This window comes from Heterodontus francisci, chromosome 2, assembly GCF_036365525.1.
Source record: "Heterodontus francisci isolate sHetFra1 chromosome 2, sHetFra1.hap1, whole genome shotgun sequence".
NCBI lineage: Eukaryota > Metazoa > Chordata > Chondrichthyes > Heterodontiformes > Heterodontidae > Heterodontus > Heterodontus francisci.
Window position 1 is genome coordinate 161,142,501 of NC_090372.1, and position 24,084 is coordinate 161,166,584.

General features: G+C 42.1%; 1 protein-coding gene across 6 annotated transcripts in view; it reads left to right on the top strand.

Moving 5' to 3' along the window:
• The window catches only part of adam22 (ADAM metallopeptidase domain 22), a 430,588-nt gene that overhangs the window by 223,460 nt on the left and 183,044 nt on the right, over positions 1 to 24,084 (top strand). The window lies entirely within an intron of this gene.

Genomic DNA, 24,084 nt, shown 5'->3' on the forward strand with positions numbered 1-24,084 from the left:
CCCCTTGGTGAATCCTTGTTCACTGCTTTCCAACTATAAGGCAAAGAAATGAGCACAAACAGGTTTCCTTAGTTTAAAGGAAAAAGTGTAATTTATTAAAACTTAAACTAATTCAGTTAACGCGTACGGATACACACCATGCATACACAATACACATATGCAAATAGAGACAAAAAAAGAGCAGAGGAAAAGATAAGTACAACAGTTTGAGGTAATATCTTGTTACTGTGTTTCAAGCTCACTGTAGTCCTTTTATAAGTAGTCTTGCTTTTCGTTGGGGCCCAGTATTCTTCTTAAACCTTGTTCACTGTAGGAGACTTTTCTCTTGGGGATCATGTGTCTTCAATGGTTTCCAAAGCTGTAGCGAGAGTAAGATGAGAGCAGACAGGAGAGAGGTCTTTTCCAGTCCAGGAACAAACAGCCTTCTAATTTCAAATTCCTTGTTGGAAGTTCAAATGCAAAAAACTCCAAGTCAGTCAGTCATGTGGCCCAAACCAGTCCAACCATGTCTGTTTATGTATTCGGCCATCTTAGCAGTTAACCTGGAATGCTAGCCTTTCCACCTTCAACGTCTGGTAATCAAAAGTCCATTGTGGATTAAATTGGAGCAGGGAATAGCCCCTTTGCCCTTTGAAGTGCTGGCTGTTGATATGCTAATATCTCTCTCCAGCCAAAGTCTCCAATTGTTTTTTTTAAAGCAAGTGCTTTCTTCACCAACAGTCCAAAAATCAATTTTCCTCATTCTTGACAGGTGGGGTCTTGCCTGACATTGAATGACAAACTGAATGATGGTACAAGGCAAAAGGAAATGGTAATTGTAAAAGATAGGGCTAGAGGAGGTGTAAATGAGAAATAGCAAAATCGTTAACAGCTGCTATCCAAAAGAGTGGGGGGGGGGGGGGGGGGGGGTGGGGGGCAGTGGTACAAAGAGATTATGATCCAAAATTGATGAACTCAGTTTTGAGTCCAGAGGCTTTAAACTGCCCATTCGAAAGATGAGATGCTGTTCCTGAAGCGGACATTGAGCTTCATTGTAACAGTGTTGGAGGCGGAGGACAGAGATCTGAGAGTGGGAGTGGAGTGGAGAATTAAAATGAAATGTGACTGGAAGCTCAGGTTTACGCTTGCGGACTGAAAGATGGTGTTCCACAAACTCTTCACTCAATCGGTGTTTGATCTCCTCAATGTAGAGGAGACCACATGGTGAGCAGTAAGTACAGGATAATAACTTGAAAGAAGTACAAGTTGAAAAAAAAAAAATGTGTTTGTGACCTGGGATGATGGGAAGGTCAGAGGGTTAAAAAAAAGGAAGATGTTGCATCTCCTGAGCTTGTGTAGGAAAGTGCTGTGGAAAGGAGAGCAGATGTTGGGAATGGGCAAGGTGTGGACCAAGGTGTTGGAGGGAGTGGCCTTTTGGAATGCTGGAAAGTGGAGGGGAGGGGAAGATGTGTTTAGTGGCATCGTGTTGGAGGTGGCAGAAATGGCAGAGGATGATCCCTTGAATGTAGAGGCTGGTGGGGTGGAAGAGGCCAAGTGGAGCCCTATTGTGGTTCTGGGAGTAAGGGGTCTGGGTGACAGCAGAAGTGCAGGAAATGGAACAGAAATGTTTGAGAATCCCAATGCACAGCAGCGAGCACAGGGCGATGGGGGAAAATGGGATTGATGAGAGTTCGAATGTGGGCATTAGAGTTTTAGATAACCTCAAATTTATGGGGGGCTGAACAGGAGTGTATTGGAATAGTTGAGTCTAGAGGTAACAAAAAAAAAAAAGTGGATGAGATTTTCAGCAGCCGATGAGTTGCAGCAGGAGCAGAGTCAGGCGATGTTAGAAGTGGAAATAGGTGGTGTTGGAGATGGTGCAGCTGTGCGGTCAGAAGCTTGTGTGACACCAAAACAGTCCAGTTCAACCTCAGACAGTTACCAGGGAGAGAGAGATTAAGTCAGTAGCCAGGAAATGGAGTTAGTGGTGGGGACCAAAGACAGTGGCTTCCCAGTAATGTTAAACTGATGCGTATCTGCCCATTGCTGTTTCTATTGCGGCAGGATTCCAAACCTGCAAGTGTTCCGTCTTGGAGACGCAGGACACCATTATCATTATTTAAATCAGGCTGCCATAGTGCAATTGGCAGCCTGATATTAAATTTAAACAGTTGCTGGCTCAAGAAATGCAGCAGCGAAATGGAGGCAGGTGCTGCCAGCTCCACAAGTTAAGTACTTTTTAACAGCACTCCTTGTGGGCCAGCAGGTGTAGGAGTGCTCCCCCAACCCCACCCTCACAAGCAAACTTTCCATCTCCCCATTGTTAAACAGGCAGATGTCCGGTCACCAAAATGAGGAAGCAAGTGAGTCTGCGATCCACAACTGTTTTATCAGCAATTCATAGTTCAGTCCAAACATCAGTTCCCATTCTTTCTTTCTGGACTTACTCTGTCCAGAGGGAACTCCCCAGCTGGGCAAAAACCCAGCCCTTAAATAAAAACTAGAATGAGAATCACCTGTTCTATTAACACTGAAGTGAGTCCTATTTAATTAAAGGGACCAGCATTTCAATTTTGTCAGATTCCCTTTTAAGAAAAAAAAAATGTACTATATACACACACACGCACTTAAATATATAATGTTAGATTCCCAAATGTTGCATAGCGAGACATCCTCCTTCTAGAACGGTCAACAACTTTTCAGTAGAGGCATTCCTCTTAGAGAGACAGCCTGATAGTTGATGACTGGAATCCACACATCTCAGCTTAGAGATTTCCTTCCTTTCCAACATTTGCTTCAAACTGGCTATGTCTATCCTCAGCCTTTTTTTCCATTTACGCTTTTTGGTCGATGTATATCATCCCAGAGATTGATTATCTATGTAACATTCAATTTGTATTGTCTTTTCAGTCTTTTATAAGATTTCTTCCAAGATCTTGGACAAATATAACGCCATATCAACAGCATCCACGAGTGCAAGAGTTTCAGTGGCTAGTGTGCTCTTCACCACTCATTTTCTTGGCCTCCCATGCCAATGGGCAACTTTTCCCATTCTTTCCCACAAGGAATATCACAAACCCTACTGTACTGGAAAATCCATCACTAAAACTGATCAATTTCATATATATGGGATTACCCAAATTAGGGATAACTTAAGCATACACTTCTCTATTTTTAAATTTTTTAATGTTTTGTTCGCCCTTAAGGTGTCTTCAACCTTAGGATGTTTCATCACAAGACTAAGTGCTAGCACATCAAAACTTGCATTTGGTCTCGTCTGCGAGGCTAACCAATTGTGTTGTTCGACAAGACTCTTCAGCTGTTCCATTTCATCCTTGGACGCAGCTGTGTCTTTGTCTCAATCTGGTGCGACCAGTTGTGATGGGAGTGACATTTTCCAAGTCAGAATGTTGATGTAAAACTACATCCGATTCACCCTGTTTCATCTCCAAACCCACATATTTAAAAGCCCCAGAAGCTGGACTGCCAAATTTTAAATTCTGCCATAATTTGATGAACATTCTTTTCAAACTCATTAGTACCACCTCAAAAAAAATCGTCCACATGTAACATAAAGATACCCAAAAGTTTTCCATTATAGTGACAATAAAACATTGCAGGATCTGCCTGCAGTTGTGAACACCCTAATGGTAACAGAACTGCCCTCACCGAAAAATACTATACCCGGGAAGGATCATTCAACCCATAAACACATTTATTCAACTTCTAGAGCTTCCCTTCTATGTCTGATGCTTCCTTCGCAGGCTGGAGAAACTTCCCTCTGAAGCAGGTCACCCTGAAGGAAAGCCGCTTTGATATTTATGGACTTGCACCTTCAAGAATAAGTTGCTAAAATAGCCAAAAAGACTTACAAAATCACCTTCCCCACTGTGCAAGAGTCTACCCTATCTTTATGCCAAGCACTCCTCAAAACCTCTGGCCACCAACCGAGTTGGCCTCAAGTCCCATCTGGGAGGACTTTTTCTGTACAAATCCATCTGTGAGATAGAGTTGGCCCCTATCCATAACCTCTGAATATACCACAAATTCTCTCCAACTATCTAACTCTGTTTATCCTCTTATCACCCTATCTAACCTATTCGTGGATATGAATGCTTCCCTATCATGGGGAACTTCTGACCTTATCCAGAGAAGGTTCTCCACTATCTAGGCTACACTGTCACCTCGTCGGGCTGCGGCCTCTCACGTTGAGCTATCTCTGGGTGACCCCTGTCAAAATGTCTAGAGGTCCTTTCAACTGTATGTGACCTTTTTCTCATCCCAGACGCATCTCTTGAATCATTACCTGAGCTCTGGCTATGTTTTCTTGTTCTCCATTCTTGAACTCCTGTTTGCCAATCCCTGGCCTTCACTTCTTGTCCTTCTTCTTGGACATCGAGCCAATTTATGTATTTTCCTGTAGACTTCCCTGCTCATCTAACTATCATAGCCTCCCTCCAGTTATTGGACCTGGCTGGCTGGTAGACCACCCGGGAACCTACTTTGGGCAGCTGATCCCTTGATGAGATTGCTTCTTTTTGTTCTTCCCAAATAATAGAGGTATCAGTATCGATTTCTTGATCTCTCAGATCCTGTCCCTCTGGAAAAAAAAACAGAATGCATGGGTGTGCAATGTAGATGGTGCCTCATCATCATCATCATCATCACCTTCTCCCATGTTCTTAGTGTTCGAAAATTCATAACGCATTGCTAGTACTCGCGAACAATGTGCTTTTATGGTTTGATTCTCATGTTGTATTACTAAAATTTTCCCGTCATGTCGATAACTTTTCCCAGACCTTTCCATTCCCTGTGCCCTTCTCTTATAATAAAGAGGATCACCAGAACTAAAGTCGTTCCCAGACTGTCTTATGCAATGTCTTAATGCTCTGAAATTTTTTTCTGATGCTTCAGCTTGGATAAATGCTCTCCTGCCAGCATGTAGCACATTTAGTTGAGTGGAGAAATTAGAGCTAATAGTCATTCCCTCCAGGGCCGGAGGATCGTCATAGTTTGGAAGGCAATTTTGGATTATGGCTATATACCAATTGGTATGGGCTATACAAATGGTAGGGGGGTAAAGATTTTTTGCATGTAACTGCCCATTCTAGAGCAGTTTGTAGCTTACAGGTTGGTTGATCCGCCAGTATTTTGTGTAACAGGTCATCGATTATCCCATGATTTTTCACAATCCATTGCTGCATGGACTTTCTGCAGCAGTGTTCATAACTACAATATTTAAGTTCTCACATGTCCCTAAACTCATCATTTGCAAATTCCCCTGCGTTATCGGTCAGAAATTTTGCCGGCGTTCCAAGACCTGTACCAACCCACTTTTCCATAACCTTTTGTCCACTATTGTCCATTTTCCTTGTTGCTTATTACCGTAGATATGCTGAACCTAGTTGCCATAAAAAACAAAATGCACTCGATAAATACATATCCTGAGCTAATGGGACACTCAACCGGCACGGCGGTGTCTTCCGATATTTAAAACATATGTCGTCACATTGAGATGTGATTTGTTCAACAAGAGAGTTGTATTCTTTATCCACAACTCTGGCATCCTTTAGTAATAGCTTTAAATTCTGCAATGAAGGATGGGTAAATTGTCTGTACAACGTCCAGATAATCCTTCTCTTGTTAGCCAGACTCTGGTCTCCAGACGTCAATACTACTTCTCGGCGAGAAACGCTCGGTTTCCTCAACAGAATACAATAATGTCCTGATCCAGTGAATTGTAAATTTACCGCTTTACCGAAGACACATGCTTTGTCATTCTCCATGTCCAATCTCATCTTTGCTTTTTTCATTGAAGATTTACTCAACAGCGGTATGTCACTCTGGACCACATCAGTGCTAATGAAATGACGCATTCCTGCTATTTCACACGGGAGGACCACTCTTTAAAGATGTTAACGTATTATCATCTCCAAACCTAAAGCAAGTAGCACTTTCATGTTCTCTAACTTTACTGCTATCGGTCTTGTCAAGGGATTCCAAGTAACAGTTCAGCCAATTGACTCCACGCACTGTTGAGGCACAGCCACTTCGAATAATCGTATAATTGGATGAAATCGGCAACCAAAATGCACATGACCTGACTCAAGTTTTCGGTCACCAATATGATAGTCATGTCGTTCATCATTATCATATTCATCAGCAGAACCGTCTGTCTCATGAGTCACTTCAAATACTCGATTTTTGGTTCTAGGATAATTCCTTGCATAGTGATATTTAGATTCACAGCGAAAACACTTATTAACCACTCCCTGCGCATCTCTGGGATTCATTCGCCTTTGGTTATCTTCCCAACCTCGTCTTCAGTTTTGACCCATAGATCTATCATAAGTGCGACCCACTTCAAAATGTCTTTCAGCAACTCTCTCTCTGTACAAATGCCGGCAACTAGGCCCCCATCAATTTTGAGAGCCAGTAATCATGGAGTCCTCCATTCTCCACATCACTGCAGAATTTCCAATTTGTGTCATGAAGGGAGCTGGAAATGATTGTTTTCCCAAAAATTTCTTTGGGGCTGCAGTCATATGCTCATAAAGAGAATCTTTACCATGGAATTGAACTGTCAAAACCAAAAGTCTATGAGAGATCTGTGCACAAACAATTTAAACACAAGCACAGGCTCAGGAATTTCTAGACTGAATTTTTTTAGTCTGTTAAATAACCTATCAAATTTCATGACAAATTTAAGACCATGGAAGAATATATCAAAAAAAAAAATGACCATGCTTCATAGGCTTCCAATAAATCATCTTTTTTGTAAATCTTGTCCATAAATTGTATTAGAATTGGCAATCCCTCTTCAGTATCCAAGTCAGTAATGTTCAGTTCCAAAAATACTTTTTCTAATCTTGCTTTTTAGTCATAGAGTTATACAGCACAGAAACAAGCCCTTTGGCCCATCGTGGTAAAGACAAGCCAAGGCCATACCTTTCTTACTCTTCGTTAGGGAAGTGACCAGAGTCCACATTTCCACCTCATTCTTCCATTGTTCATATAGCACCAATTCCAAAAAGCCTGGTGGGTAATCATAGTTCAAGATCCTGCAGCGTTATTCAGCCATTTCACCCCAAAAGCCACCAGGAGCCTTGCTTTGGTTAGGGAAAGAAACTATGTTTTTCCTTTATATTCCCACTTGAAGAGTTCGAAGTTAATCCTCTGCTACTGTGTTAAACAGGCAGATGTCCCATCACCAAAATGAGGAAGCAAATGACAGTCTGTGATCCACAACTGTTTTATCAGCAATTCATAGTTCAGTCCAAACATCAATTCCCATTCTTTCCTTCTGGACTAACTTTCTGTCCAGAGGCAACTCCCCAACTGGGCAAAAACCCAGCCCTTAAATACTAAACTATGATGAGCAGCACCCGCTCTCTATTAACACTGAAGTGAGTCCTATTTAATTAAAGGGACCAGCATTTTCAATATTGTCAGTCACTGCCATTTGCAGCCACTCTTTTAACTCCTGCGATCGGCACCCATTCCAACTACCACCCACCCCCCCTCCGATATCCCCACCCTACAGCATCAACCCCCGATTTGCAGCCTGCCTTGCATCCCCAAAAGCCCCCAGCTGCGGCTTCTGACTGCTGGTTTTCCCACATGGCAGCTGGCTAGCCTGTCAGTTTGGCTGACTTCCAGACAGGAAATGGAAGAAATAAATTATAATGAATTCCTGCTGTTAAATTTGTCAGGACCTCTGCATCCCCAGCCTTGACAGGTTTCTTCTATGCTTCACTGCACCTCCCCTTAATTATCAGTGCCCCTGTCTTTTTAATTTGTTCTTGTATTGGAGGCCTGTATCAGATATCAACTTGTGACCTGTCCTGGGCTCCCGCTTTACCCAGTTTTTACAGATTATCTACATCATTCCTCTCAATGGTGATATTTTTTAGCTTACAAATTTAGCATTCATTTCCCCCCCATCCCTACCCCCACCACTTTCTGGTGATCTAACCTATCCTCCAAAATATGTTAAAGCCCTTCACTGTATTTCTGATCCATGTTTCTGTGATATCATGCACACCAATAGTTCCATCAGTTTATTCCTAATGATTCTAGCAATTGTGTAAAACACCTCCTTGAATCTTGGAAGTTCTTTTCTTACTTATGCGATCCCTTAAACTATATCCACCCAAAATATATATATTTTTTTTGATCAGCTGCCCCAGCTTTGCCTAAAGTTTTGGTCAGCTATCTTCTTATCTGTCCTTATCAGTTAAATATCTTTTTCCGATTTTTTTTGCTTCTTTTGTCTTTGTTGTAAAACAATTCAGGGAAGCAATGAAAGACCAGATAGAAATCTGCACCAGCCAATAGACAGGGAAGATTATAGAAGACATAGCAACAAAAGCAGATATTTGAACTGATGTATAATGGAATGAGTACAAAGTGGAAGGACAAGTGAAATATCGTGCAAATTAATGATGAATGCAAAAAGCAGAGAATTGAGCAGTAAATGTATGAGCAGAACCTGAAGGACGGTGTAGAAAATTAATTGTAATCTTCTTTGAAGAGCCAAGTGCAGTGAGATAACTTACAACTTGAATGCATCGATGTTTCTCCAGAGAGTATTTTCATGAGTACCAAGTGCAGAATGCAACAGCAATACTGTCACATAATCCAGAAAAGTCCTTGTCATAATTTAAGTGTCTTTCCGTTTGTTTGTTTTTCTTCACTAATTTAATACTTTTCCTTCTATTTGTATTTATTCCTATTTCTATTTTCTTGCCTTCCCATTTCATTAGATGGGCATCTGTTCAGCATGTTCAGAAAAACCTTATTGTAGATTGCATACATTGTGAGTGAATTTAAATTTTCTCTGACCCAAAAACAAGTGTGTGCATTTGCTGATGTGATGTTCCTCTGTCAGATACTTTCTTCTGGTCCTGACCTAAAACAGTAGGTCCTGTATTTCTACCAGTCTTTGTAATCTTTCTTTACACTCTACCTACAAGACTTCTGGACCACTCGGCTCCTCGATGTAGTGATATTGTGTAATTACACTAGCCACTTTGCAGCCATACAATTGCAAATTTTGCAGTCAGTCAAAAAATTTGAAACTAGATGATCTGCAATCTCGTGACTATAATCAACTTACAAAGACTAATTTTGTAATTGTGCATTTCCAGCACAGAGCTTCACGTGTTTAGGTAAATCTGGAGCCCCAAACTCTCCACTTGCCTGGATGGGTGCAGCTCCAACAACACTCAAGAAGCTCAACACCATACAGGACAAAGTAGCCCACTTGTCACCCCAGCCACAATCTTAAATATTCGCTCCCTACTCCACTGTCGCGCAGTTGCAGCAGTGTGTACCATATACAAGATGCACTGCAGCAATGCACCTAGGTTCCTTCAACATTACCTTCCAAACCCACGCCTCTACCACCTAGAAGGATAAGGGCAGCAGCTGCATAGGAGCACCACCACCTGCAAGTGCCCCTCCAAGTCACACATCATCCTGACTTGAAACTGTATCGCTGTTCCTTCACTGTCACTGGACCAAAAGCCTGGAAGTCCCTTCCTAACAGCACCGTGGGTGTATCTGCGCCAGATGGACTGCAATAAATGCTGGCCTTGCCAGGGACGCTCACATCCCATGAAAGAATTAAAAAAGAATAATCCCATTGGAAGTCTTACCTGACTGGAGAATATTTTGGGAATTCAAGCACACATTTCTCACAATTGTCTGTCCATCAATCTTAATTGATAGAAGTTGGTAAATGATATAAAAACATTGATCATTTAGGCTGAAGGTTATCAGGTCCCGCAGGATTTTCCATCCATTAAGATGAATGGACAGACGCTTAGGGCGCTTAGTTTTTCCCCGAAGCTGTCTTCACCTTCATGAGCTGCTGGATTTCCCTAAATCTTGGAAATCCGGCCTGCCAGGATTAAACCTGTAAGATAGGTTAAATATGAGGGCCTCATTTATAATATTTAAATGACCGATCCACCTCCTAGGAGCGGGTTGGCTGTGAATCTGTTAGCTGTGTATCAGTTGTTTGATTATATGCAGGTGGAGATTGTTGATTAGGTCTTACTTGAGAAATTATAAGCAGACACTTAATTAGACTGGTGGAAGGTTTTGAATGAGGAGCTACATGTATGTAATCCTTTTACTCTGTACAATAAATGTGAAACTGATTAAAGATAGGCTCCAATATTATCCTTCAATAACAAGCTTTCTGAAGTTTAACATGGTAGTAGACGGTAGTTGCCTAAAGCTGAAGGTTGGAAACTAGGATTTTTTTATTTTGACATTGAAAACGTAAATTCTTGAGGTCTATTGTGGAAAATATGGCAGAAAGCAAGTGTAAATTTTCAGGGTATGATTACCCTCCGATGTTCTCTGAGTCTGAACCATATGACCAGTGGAAGAATGAAGTGGATATGTGGACACGGGTTAAGTTTCTACCAAAGAGGAAGCAAGGGTAAGGCCTTGGCTTTGTCACTTCCTACCAAAAGTAAAATCAGAAGTAAAGTGTTTTGTGAACTGGATGCTTGTCAGTTGGATACTGATGAAGGGTTGGATCTTCTGTTAGAATTCTTGGATGAAATTTACAAGAAAGACGACCTATTAAATGCACTTAAGGCATGGTCAGACTTTGATAGATTTTGGAATACAGATCATAATGCAATGGAGGAATAGATCATGGACTTCAACAGACTGTATAGAAGAGTGAGAAAATTCAATTTGGAGATCCCTGGTTCAGAGCTAGCATTTAAATTACTAGATTGTGCTAGGGTGTCGTATATGTACAGGCTCCTGGTTCTAACTGGGGTTTGGTTCTTGGACAAAGACTCCCTGTTGGATCAAATGTCTGCTGCCTTAAATAAATTCCTGGAGAAACAGTGATTTCCTGCAATACTAGTAGAATTAACAGGGCATTCTGTGGTGACAATGTTTACGAGATTTTGGAATGGTCCAGATACTCGATGCAGGCGTAACAACAATGGACGAGTTAAAGACGGGAGGAATGAGGATGAAAGCACCTTTAGCAGGTCTATGACAGTGGAAGACAGAATTGGAACAGCAGTCATAGGTGAATGAATCCCAGGAATGCCCAAGGAACAGTTGATAGGTGCTTCAGATGTGACTCAAAGTATTATTATGCAATGAATTGCCCCAAGCAGAGGCGCAGAGACCTCAAAATAACTCTCGATACAGAGAATTCTGAGGCAGAAGAGGAAGATACTGATGAATCGGAATGAAATGTACTAGTCACAAGGAGTTTTAACTTGTGATGAATGTGTTAGTTGCAGGTTCGTTCAACTGTGTTGTATTGGATAGTGCTTGCACGTCAACAATATGTGAAACAATGTTATCTGGATTCACTTAATAGTGAGGATAGACGTAAGGTTAAGGAGTATGAAAGTACTACCAGCTTTAGGTTTGGTGATGACAACTGATTGAAGTCACTGAAGAGAGTAGTAATTCCATGTAAAATAGCTGGAGTAAGCCACTTTATCAGTACTGATGTCATCTCTAGTGAGATACCTTTACTGTTGAGCAAGCCTTCAATGAAAAAGGCACAAATGGAACTTGATATGGAGCATGATAAGGCAGTTGTTTTTGGAAAGTCAGTGAATATGCAGTTTACCCCGTCAGGGCATTGTTGTATCCCCTTAATAAAACCTGATGCTTCTTGTCAGAGTGTTAGAACAGTATTAATGGCATCTGGTGCTAAGAATCAGAGAGATAAAAAAGTAAATTGTCTTAAAGTTACACAGACAATTTGCTGACCCTTCTTTCCAGAGATTAAAAACCCTTCTAAAGGATGCAGGTGTGATTGGTGAAGAGTTTACGAGGATAATAGAAGAGGTTAGTGAAAAGTGTGAAATCTGTAAAAAGTATCGGAAGACACCATCACATCCTATTATCAGCCTTCCATTGGCATGTGACTTTAATGAAGTAGTTCCCATGGATTTAAAGGTGTGGGACAAAGACAAGAATATTTCATTCTACATTTTATAGATCTAGCAACTAGAGTTAGTCTTTCTACAAGAATAAATGACAAGGCCACAAGTGTGATTATAGACAAAATTATGGAGAAATATGTAGGGACTGGACTTGGGGCACCAGCTAAGTTTCTGACTGATAATGGAGGGGAATTTGCCAATGACGAGTTCAGAGCCATGTGTGAAAACATGAACATTATGTTTATGAATACTGCTGCTGAAAGTCCCTTCAGCATTGGGCTCTGTGAAAGGAATCGCACAGCTGTTAATGAAATGCTGCATAACATCTTGGCTGACCAACCAAACTGCAAGTTGACAACTGCCCTGGCATGGGCAGTTCATGCACAGAATTCGCTTCAGATGGTTGGAGGATATAATCCCTATCAATTGGTCTATGAGTGGAATCCCAAATTGCTTTCAGTACTGTGAGACAGTCCTCCTGCTCTAGAAGGTACGACAATTAGTTCAATAAAAACAAAATACTGCAGATGATGGAAATCTGAAATAAAAACAGCAAGTGCTGGAAATACTCAGCAGGTCTGGCAGTATCTGTGGAAAGAGAAGCAGAGTTAACATTTCAGGTCAGTAATCTTTCATCAGAACTGGCAAAGGTTAGAAATGTAATAGGTTTTAAGCAAATAAAGTGGGGGTGGGAGAAAAAGACAACAAAAGGAGACATGTTGATAGGTCAGAGGGCTGGAGAGATTAACTGACAAGGAGGTTATGGGGCAAAGGCAAAGAGTGTGCTAATGGTGTGGTGAAAGACAAATCATTAGTGCAGAGAGGGTGTTAAATGACAGAATAATGAACATCCCTAGCCAAAAGCACAAGCATGAAAAAAAACATTGGGCAGGCACATGGTAAAAAAAAGAATGATGAAACAAACTAAAATAAAATAAAAAATAGTCTAGTAGGCTATAGTGTACCTATTAGGTAAATGAGCTTCTGTTCCTCTGGCTTGCGTTGATGTTCACTGGAACACTGCAACAAGCCCAGGACAGAGATGTGGGCATGAGAGCAGGGGGGGTGTTTTGAAATGGCAAGCGACAGGAAGCTCGGGGTCATGTTTTCAGACTGAGTGGAGGTGTTCTGCAAAGTGGTCACCCAATCTGCGTTTGGTCTCCCCAATGTAGAGGACACCGCATTGTGAGCAGCGAGTACAGTATACTAAATTGTAAGAAGTACAAGTAAATTGCTGCTTCACCTGAAAGGTGTGTTTGGGGCCTTGGATAGCGCAAAATATATGAACGGATAGCAAAAGCTTCTATAAATATATAAAAGGTAAGAGAGTAGCTAAAGTGAATGTTGGTCCTTTGGAGGATGAGACTGGGGAGTTAATAGAGGGGAACACAGAAATGGCGGAGACACTAAATCAGTATTTTGCCTCAGTTTTCACGGTGGAGGACACTAGTACAATCCCAATAGTAACAGGAAATGCAGAGGTTATAGAAAGAGAGGAACTTGGAAAAATCATCATCAATAGAGAAAAAGTACTGAGCAAACTATTGGGATTGAAGGCAGACAAGTCCCCAGGGCCTGATGGCCTACATCCTAGGGTCTTAAAGGAAGTGGCAGCGGAGATAGTGGATCCATTGGTTATAATATTCCAAAATTCCCTGGATGCGGGAAAGGTTCCAGTGGATTGGAAAAAAGCTAAGATAATGCCTTTATTCAAAAACGGTGGGAGGCAGAAAGTAGGGAACTACAGACTAGTTAGTTTAACATCTGTCGTTGGGAAATTGTTAGAATCCATTATGAAGGAAGTAATAACAGGATATTTCGAAAGTCAAAACGTAATCCATCAGAGTCAGCATGGTTTTATGAAGGGTAAATCATGTTTGACTAATTTGCTAGAGTTCTTTGAAGCTGTAACAAGCAAAGTGGATAATGGGGATCCTGTAGATGTAGTTTATCTGGACTTCCAGAAGGCATTTGATGAGGTGCCGCACAAAAGGTTAATACACAAGGTAAGATCACATGGGGTTAGGGGCAATTTATTCGCTTGGATAGAAGATTGGATAACCAACAGAAAACAGAGAGTCGGGATAAATGGGTCTTTTTCTAGTTGACAAGATGTAACCAGTGGGGTGCCACAGGGTTTGGTCCTTGAGCCCCAACTATTTACAATATATATAAATGACTTGGATGCAGGGATAGAAGGTACTATAACCAAATTTGCAGATGACATTAAAATAGGTGGGATAGTAAGTTGCAATAAAGAAATAAGAAATTTACAAATGGATATGGATAGGTTAGGTGAATGGGCCAAAATTTGGCAGATGGAGTTTAACGCGGATAAGTGTGAGGTTATCCACTTTGGTCGGGAGAATAGAAAGGCAAATTATTATCTAAATGGAGAGAAACTTCAGAATGCTTTGGTGCAGAGGGATCTGGGTATCCTCGTGCATGAATTGCAGAAAGCTAGTATGCAGGTACAGCAGGTATTAAGGAAGGCAAATGGAATTTTCGCATTTATTGCTAAAGGAATAGAATATAAAAGTAGGGAAGTGTTGCTGCAACTGTACAATGCATTAGTGAGACTGCACCTGGAGTATTGCGTATAGTTTTGGTCCCCTTACTTGAGGAGGGATGTAGTTGCATTGGAGGCAGTTCAGAGGAGGTTCACTAGATTGATTCCAGGGGTGAGGGATTTGTCTTATGAAGAGAGATTGAGCAGTTTAGGCCTTTACTCTCTAGAGTTTAGAAGAATGAGAGGAGATCTAATTGAGATGTATAAGATGATTAAGGAGATTGACAAAGTAGACGTAGAGAGGATGTTTCCTCTTGTGGGGCAACCTAGAATGAGAGGTCATAGTTTTAGGATAAGGGGTAGCAGGTAGCAGATTTAAAACCGAGATGAGGAGAAATTACTTCTCTCGAAGAGTCGTGAGTCTGTGGAATTCACTACCCCAGAATGCGGTGGATGCTGGGACATTGAGTAAATTTAAGGAGGAGATAGACAGATTTTTAATTAGTAAAGGGTTGAAGGGTTATGGAGAACAGGCAGGAAAGTGGAGTTGAGGCTGAGATGAGATCAGCCATGATCATATTGAATGACAGAGCAGGCTCGAGGGGCTGAATTGCCTACTCCTGCTCCTAGTTCATGTGACCTTATGAGAGAGGAGGTAAATGGGCAGGTATTACAGCTTCTGCAATTGCATAGGAAGATACCATGGGAAGAGGATGAGGTGTCGGGGGTAATGGAGGAGTGGACCTGGGTGTCGCGGAGGAAACAATCCCTTTGGAATGCTGCCAGGGGAGGGGCAGATGCATTTGGTGGTGGCATCACGCTGGAGGTGGCAGAAGTTGCGGACCAAACACAGATTGGGTGACTGTTTTGCGGAACACCTCCGCTCAGTCCAAAAATATGACCCCAAGCTTCCTGTCGCTTGCCATTTCAACACCCGCTCCCCACCACCCCCCCCCCCCCCCCCCCCCCAGCCACTCCCAGATTTCATGCCCACATCTCTGTCCTGGACTTGCTGCACTGTTCCAGTGAACATCAAGCTCAAGGAACAGCACCTCATTTACTGATTAGGCATGCTACAGCCTACCGGACTGAACATTGAGTTCAATAATTTCAGAGCACGACTGGCCCTTTTTTATTTTTATTTTTAATTTTTATTATATTTTAGTTTGTTCATCATTCATTTTTTTTTACCATGTGCCTGCCCACTTTTCTTTCTATGTTTGTGCTTTTGGCTAGCGCTGTTCATTATTCTATCATTTATCACCCTCTCTGCACGACTGCACTGTCTTTCACCACACCATGAGCACACTCTTTGCCTTTGCCATTGCCCCCATGACCACCTTGTCAGTTAATCTCTCCAGCCCTCTGTCCTATCAACACCTCTCCTTTTGTTCACTTTTGCCCCCACCCCTGCTTTATTTGCTTAAAACCTATTACATTTCTAACCTTTGCCAGTTCTGATGAAAGATCACAGACCTGAATCATTAATTCTGCTTCTCTGTCCACAGATGCTGAGTATTTCCAGCAGTTTTTGTTTAATACAATTAGATTCATTTTTTCTGCCCATTTGAATGCTTTACATACAGGGAAATGGGCTTTCATCAAGGCTGAGGGCTTTGAGAAAATTTGGAGATCTCTGAGGCATCGTATAAGGCCATTTGGGGTGGAATTTAATTCAGGACATTTGGTGTATTATAAAAGCTAGGGTCATAGGTATTGGGAGGGCCCTGGTAAGGTAATTGGCTGTGATGGTAAGACAGTAGTTATCAAGCATGGAAATCAAACTGTTAAGGTTCATTCCTCGCGATTGATCAGGGTTGATTACAAAATCTCAGAATCTGAGCAGTTGATAGAGGGAAACGATGCACCTTGTACCTGAAATGCTCATGTGTTTTGTGCTGAAGGTCCTGAGAAACAGAATGAGGTAGATCAAGAGTTGCATAGTAATGTGAGGGATCATGACACTCAAGAAAGAGCTATCGCAGCCAAAGGACAATTGCCCCAAGTCAGTACTCTGGTGACATATATTCCAGAGGGGCCTAATAGATGGAGGGGAGCAACAATTGTGGGACATGCAGGAAAATCTACAGGCAAGTTTAAATATTGGTTAAATGTTCAAGATGATGGCCAAGAAGCAAGGTCCATGGACTGGCAGAATGGGGGTGAAAGAGTGGAGGGTAAGAAAGCGCAGTGCAAGCTCTAATAGTGGGTCTGGAATTGATTCTTGCGTAAGGAAGCGATCACATACTGGAGAAAGAGGGCTGAATTTTATAAGCTCACTGCCGAGAACGGTGGTGAGCTTGAAAGAAGGTGCGGCGCACGCACAACTTGTGCGCCACTGAGCCCCTGTGATATTTCGCTTGGGGGCTCATTTAAATGGAGGGGGCACAACAGCTACGTCATCGGGGGCGGCCATTCAGTCCCTGTCAATGGCGTCTGGCACCACCGCACAGGTGCTGGTGCCATTTTTAAAGGGCTTCAAGCCCTCCAGGTAAATTAAAATTTTTAAAGGGACAGGTGTCCGAAAATTGGAATTAAAATTTTATTTAAACTTTGAATCCTCTCTCCCATACTCCCCACTGAGTTCTTAATAAATGAAGTGACATATGCCCCTGGAAAACCACTTTTTAATGTGTCGAACTTTCACCCATCCGACTTCAGTACCTTTGACCCTCAACCCACCTTCCTCACAACCAATCCAAGCGGTTTTCCCAGCTCGCCCCCCCTACCTTGCAAATTTCACTCCACCCCCTCCCCTCCAGTGTAACACCTCAAATCTCAGAACGGAGATCCGAGGGCGGGAGTTCTGGCCGGTGGCTGGAATATCGGCATGGGATGGCCATCGGTACCTGGTAAGTGTTTATTCATTAATTGTAATATGATTAGCATATTTAAATGAAGGCTCTGCCTCGCCGCTGCCAGTAAAATGCGGCAAGACCTTCCCAGCATTGGGGGTCATGACGGGCTTCTCCCGGAAGAATTTTCTGGGCCCCCTGCCATGACCCCCGATGTCGGAGGGTGAGTAAAATTCAGCCCAGAGCCTCTGATAATGTTCAAGGGAGATCGTCCAGCAGTAGTCCCGAAACATATCAAAGTGTTAATTGAGGCTGTAGTTTGAGCAGATTTCACAATGAAACAACGGCTACAGAGAAGTCTCGGAATAGAATTAGAAGCAGAAGTCCTAATGACCGTGAAGTTTTAGTGGCCGCCAATAATCTTGAGGATAAAATAATAAGAGAAGCAAAATGTAAGGAATTAGAGAGTTGGGAATTTATTCTGATAGAGAATAGAACCAGATAGAGAACGGCCAGCCTTGTCAGATAGATGGATTTGTACTGAAAAAGTCCTTTCCAATGGAACCTATAAGGTTAAAGCAAGGCTAGTCGCGAGGAGTCTTGAAGAGCAACTGGGTGATACTGATGTTAAAGTGGACTCTCCCACAGCTGGAAAAGTAATTATTATTATTTAGAGATACAGCACTGAAACAGGCCCTTTGGCCCACCGAGTCTGTGCAAACCAAGAACCACCCATTTATACTAACCCTACAGTAATCCCATATTCCCTACCACCTACCTACACTAGGGGCAATTTACAATGGCCAATTTAACTATTACCTAAGTCTTTGGCAGTGGGAGGAAACCGGAGCACCCGGCGAAAACCCACGCAGTCACAGGGAGAACTTGCAAACTCTGCACAGGCAGTACCCAGAATTGAACCCGGGTCCCTGGAGCTGTGAGGCTGCGGTGCTAACCACTGCGCCACTGTGCCGCCGTACTGTGCCACTAATCTTGAAAATTGTTTTAGCTCTTTTGGCCACATATTCATGGAAGTGTAGATCCATTGGTATAAAAGCCACATTTCTGCAGGGTGATACTTTTCAGAGAGAATTGTTTCTGAAACCACGCAAAGAGGCAGCAGATGCAGAAGGAAAACTATGGAAACTGAACAAATGTGTCAATGATACTTCCAGGGTGTGGTATTTCTCAATGAGATCTGTTTGTTGAAAATTAGTTGTGTTCAACTAAAAGCAGATCCTGCAATGTTTTACTGGTATCATAAAGGGAAACTTTCAGGCAACTTCATGATGCACGTTGATGATTTCCTACGGGGTGGTACTGTGGATTTTGAGAAATACGTTATTAATAAGATTAGGGCAGAATTTAAGATTGGGAGTCAGGCTTGTGGGGCCTTTTGGTTTAGATATTAAGCAGACTAAGTCTGGAATAACTTAAAATCAACAATCCTATTTAGAGAGTGTTACTCCTATCCCGCTTGTCATGAAAACCCCACCTGCCAAGAATGAGGCATACTAATTTCATCATATGAAACATTAATTTTAAACTGTTGCTGGACCGAAAAGATGACTTGTTTAAAGAGATCACAGTAGTGGCTAGAAACATTTGCATTCTAAGAGACAGTGCCAGGAGAAGACAGTAGAACTGCTCCCTGATCCAATTAACCCAAATGTATTTGGGAACTAGCATCCAGATTCGACCCACAGACAAATGAGAAATTGGAAGTGGGAAGTCAAATTGATCCCAATAAAAAAGAGAAAAGATTTCAATAGAGGTTTTCTTGTGGTTGTGTGTGCTAGTAACTCCCCAGGCCAGGGTGAAGTAACTTGGGATAAGTTAAAAGCAGTGTCTATGGAAGAGTTGAGAAAGAGCTGAGCAGTGTGGGATCACTGTCCACGCCAAGACTAGAAAGTCTGAACTCATAAGACTAATGGTCAACCATTTTTCCCTTGAATCTGAAGAAGCAGAAACAGGGTTCGAAATAGACTCCAACAGGGTATTGTTAGCAAAAATACAATTGGAACAGAGGAAACTTGAATTAGAAGACAGGGAAAGAGAAGGAGAAAGTGAGAGAGAGAGAGAGGAGAAAGAAAAAGAGAGAAAGAGAAAGAACCTTCCAAAAGGAATGCGAGGAGAGAGCACTGAGGTGGCTTGAGTTAACTAGGGGGCGACAGAGTAACCCCAGTGAAAGCATAGCCAATATAGAGGATCATAATTCAGGGCTGGGTACTGAATTGTTAAAATTTACTCAACTGATCCCAAAATTCAATGAGGGAGACGTGGAAGCGTTTTTTGTATCTTTTGTAAAACTTGCAAGGCAGTTAAAATGGGCAGCTGAGACTTGGACTCTGTTGTTACAAAGCAAGTTAATAGGAAAAGCCCATGAGGTTTATTCCCTGTTCCCAGATGAGAGTTCATCAAATTATGAACTGACAAAAAATGCTATCTTCGGGGCATATGAACTAGTACCGGAAGCCTATCTCCAGAAGTTTCGAACCCTCAAGAAACAAGCTGATCAAATTTACTTGGAGTTTGAGAGAAGCAAGCAGCTGGCTTTTGACCAGTAGCTAAGGGCTCTTAAAGTGCAGCCCAGCTGTGAAAATCTCAGAGAGGTAATTTTGCTCGAGGAATTTAAAAACTCTCTCCCACTCTCCATAAAGATACATGTAGAGGAACAAAAAGTTCATAGAGCCAGGCAAGCTGCAGTTCTGGCTGATGAGTTTGCTTTCATCTATAATTTGGTTCAGCCATAAAGGCAGGTGCTGAAAGTAGGACTGAGACCTGGAGACCTGTGTGCTTCCATTGTAATAAAGCAGGTCATCTAAGAGCTGACTGCTGGAAACTACGGGGAAAGCTTGTAGGGTTAATCAGGGCACACCCACTCAATGAAGGAGAAGGGACCCTGATGGAAAGCACAGCAGAACAAGCTTTAACTGCATCAGTAGTAAGACCCAGGAAGCATGCTGCTGTAGGTGCAGGAAAATTTAATAGGATTCCTGAAGGATATCAGGATTTTGTGTCTGAAGAGAGAGTAATCCCATACCCCTCGAGTGGGGAAAGCAAGCCCATAGTAATCCTCAGGGACACAGGGTCCACTAGATCCCTTTTACTGGGAAAAGGACTGACTTTACCCCCAGAGAGTGCAGTAAATACCAGAATGGTGATGAATGGTATTGGAGGGCAGTATACACCTGTACCTTTACATCGGGTACATCTGGAATCTGACCTAGTTTCAGGACCGGTGACCATAGGGATTGTCCCTAGTTTGCCTGTGGAGGGGGTTGAGCTGCTCCTAGGTAATGATCTGGTGGGGGTGAAGGTGGTAGCTTCCCCAGTAATGAAAGAGAGACTGCAGGAGGTCAGAGAGACAGGGAAGTGGCAGGAGACGGTCCCCTGCAGTTTCCCTGAATGTGTAGTGAATCGGGCCAAGACCAAAACCCAGAGGAGACTGAATTGGTATTGCAGGCAGATGACCATGAGATCTGTCTGTCCAAAGCTTTCTTTGGAAGGTTAGAAGACCCAGGGACTGAATTAAATGGATCTTCCCTATCTGAGGCTCAGCCAGCTAACTCAGTATTGAGAGAGTTAGCACAGGCTTCCGTTTGAAATTGAAGCAGAGGGAGTCCCTGATAGCTACTATTTAAAGAATGAGGTACTGATGAGGAAATGGAGTTCTCACAGACCTGAGAGCAAGGAGTGGATAGTGGTTCACCAGTTAGTGGTGCCGCAGAGGTACCGGAAAGAAATAGTAAGAATGGCCCATGAAATTGCAGTGGCTGTACCTGTCGGTGTATGAAAAACCAAAGCCTGCATAAGAAAGCAGTTTGACTGGCCAAATTTCCACAAAGATGTGGTGGAGTACTGTAGGAGTTGCTACTTGTGCCAGGTTGAGGGGAAAACCCAACCTACAGATAAACCTGCACCCCTAAATCCTGTATCATTGTTTGGAGGATCCTCCAGCAGGGGGCTGGTAAACTGTAAGTGATCCCTGCGGAGAATGAAAGGGGTCAGGCAGGTACAAGTCTGGCAAAAGGTTAGAGAGGAAAAGGGAAAAGGGACAAAGAGGGCAGGTTAAAGGAAGTCTGGGAGGAATCCCAAGTGGAAACCCCTACTATCCGGTCAGTCAACCCTGAAATGTTGGAAAAATTAGTCCCCACATCCTCCTATGTAAATGAAGACACCAGAAGCACCCCACCAGAGTTGCTAACATCATTGACAGAGACCGGCAGAGACAAAAAAAGTCCTCAACAGGGCAGAGAAACTATGAGGGTGATGCCTCACCTAGCTGAAGTGTCGCAGGGGAGTGCAGTAGAATCTGGACAAATCCCTGCAAGCCAGAGTGTCCCAGAAGAGAAAAGGAAGATTAGCAAAGAATCTGCCCCCACAGTCAGGAGAAAAGGGAGCAAATTATCCCCTAAGGTGAAAAGCCCTTGCATGACTCATCAACGTACTGAAAGAGAGCTCAGAATGGATCCACCCACTACTGACTGTCCTGAGCAGAATTCCAACTTAGGGCTAATTAAATCTAACCCTCCCCCTGCAGACCTCAACAGGAACAAAGACACCCTAGGCAGTCATGGAAATGTGCAAACTGAAAAACTTCCCCAAAAATCACATGTTGATTTCTTTGCTTTCCAATTGGAGAGCAGTGAACAAGGATTCACTGAAGGGAACCTAAAAACATGGTGTTTTAAAAATTAAACCCTGTTACGGTCAAACCAGAAAATGGCTGAGAGGGAACCCCTAGACCCCTTTCTCACCTGGTCGTAACACGCTTAATCATGTTAGGTCATCACAGAAAGATGATATATCTAAAGCAGAGTGGTCAGTTAAACTGGTTGTGCTCTCAAACTAGGCTTGATGCTAGTTTTGATGTGCTGGAGTTAAGGACAATGATGAAACATCCGAAAGTTGAGAATGTTTTAATGGCAAATGAAAAGTTCAAAAACTAAATCTGGAGGAATATGTACTGAAGTTCCCATCCTTGGGTGACCCAAAGAACATGAAACTAATCATTTTTAGTGATGCTTCACATGCTAATCTTGTGGATGGGTATTCGAGTGCAGCTGGTTTTGTAATATTTCTGATGGGTGAAAATGGGAAATGTTGTCCTCTAGCTTGGGAGGCTAAGAAAATAAAATGGGTTGCTAAAAGCACTTCAGCAGTGGAAACATTGGGTCTTGTGGAGGCAGTGGAAATGGGGTTCTATTTGTCAAATATTTTGGGTGATATTCTGAACAAGGGACATATTGAAGCTAGGATACCCATTGAATATTATGTGGATAATCGTTCGTTGTGGGACAATGTACACTTGGCAAAACTGTGAGTGAGTAAAGACTACGTATTGACCTTGCTGGATTGAAACAAATGCTGGAAAGAAAGGAAATCTCCAAACTTAAATGGGAAGATGCAAGTCATCAGTCATCCAATTGTTTCACAAAAAGAAATGCGAGTACAAAGAAATTATTAGGGGTGCTAAAGGCGGGGTGTCTCAGTACCGAATATGGAATTTATTTTGATTTATTTTGAAATGTTCTTTGAACGTGTTAATAATTTGTGCATAACATGGAATTTATTTTGAAATGTTGTTTGAGCATATTAATCCACGTTGTATTATAAAAGAAAGAAGGGAATCTGAATTGTGTATCAGTTGTTTGATTATATGTAGGTGGAGGGTGTTAATTGGGGTCTAACTTGAGCACTTAAAAGCAGACACTGACTGAGACTGGTGGAGGGTTTTGAGTGAGGAGTTACATGTTTGTAATCCTTTTACTCTGTACAATAAATGTGAAACTGAGTAAATATAGGCTCCAGCATTATCGTTCCATAACAAGCTTTCTGGAGTTTAACACTGGTTGCCCGCCCTGGCCCCACTTTCATTAAACCTGGAAGTGGGCGAGTTTGAGATTAAAAATTTTTTTACATCCACTTGACCCCAGCCCACTCATTTTTGGGAGTTAAAATTCCCACATGTCCTTGAGCATAGAATTAAGGTGAAATGAAATTCACTGAGCATCAATTTTCATTCTCACTTTTAATTTTAGCAAGGACTGAACAGAAGGAAACAAACTAATAATGTAATGTTGGAAAAGTTTAATAAAAGATGCAAATTAAAAGAAACATTTTGAAGACTATAAGAAATAGCATCAAAAAAGAGACAAAAGGCGGTGATGTCCAAAGGAAATACACTTCACCCTTTAGAAAGGCAAACTTCAATACACATAGAAAAAGTCTAAAATCTGTACAGCATTGAATTTTCTATGTATATCGTGCAGTCCTTATCCATCACTAGATGGGGCTGCATAAACGTTCAAAGCTGAAAATCCCCATACCTATGCATACAGCATTGCTCTCACACTTTTTTGTGTGAAATACGCTATGTCCTCACCTCCCATGGGCAAATTCGTGGGGCATGCACTAACATAAAGAAAATAGCAGAGAAACAATGTTGAAAAGTGAGGAAAATAGGGATTGTCATGGAGGAAATCCCAAGGCGATCACAATAAATGGAATAATGTACAGACAGAATATCAGGAAGAAAGCAACATATGGACTGATGTACATCACCCATGTTCCATTCTTGAATGTAAATGTGAATCAAGAGCTTCAACGTTGACTGTAATTTGAAATTTTTGTTCTTTGTTTCAACTCATTTGGTGGCTGCAAAGGTAATGAGGTTTCACAGTGTCACCTAAGATCAGTTACATGTTAAGAATCAGCTCTGATTTATTAACCAGTTTTCTCAATAGAATTGTGAAGACAAACGATTGAGTTTCATTTATTACTGAGCTTTTGGCATTGGACAGAGTATGTCTTTTGCAAATTGACTTAGAATTGTCAAAAATAATGGTTGCTGCAA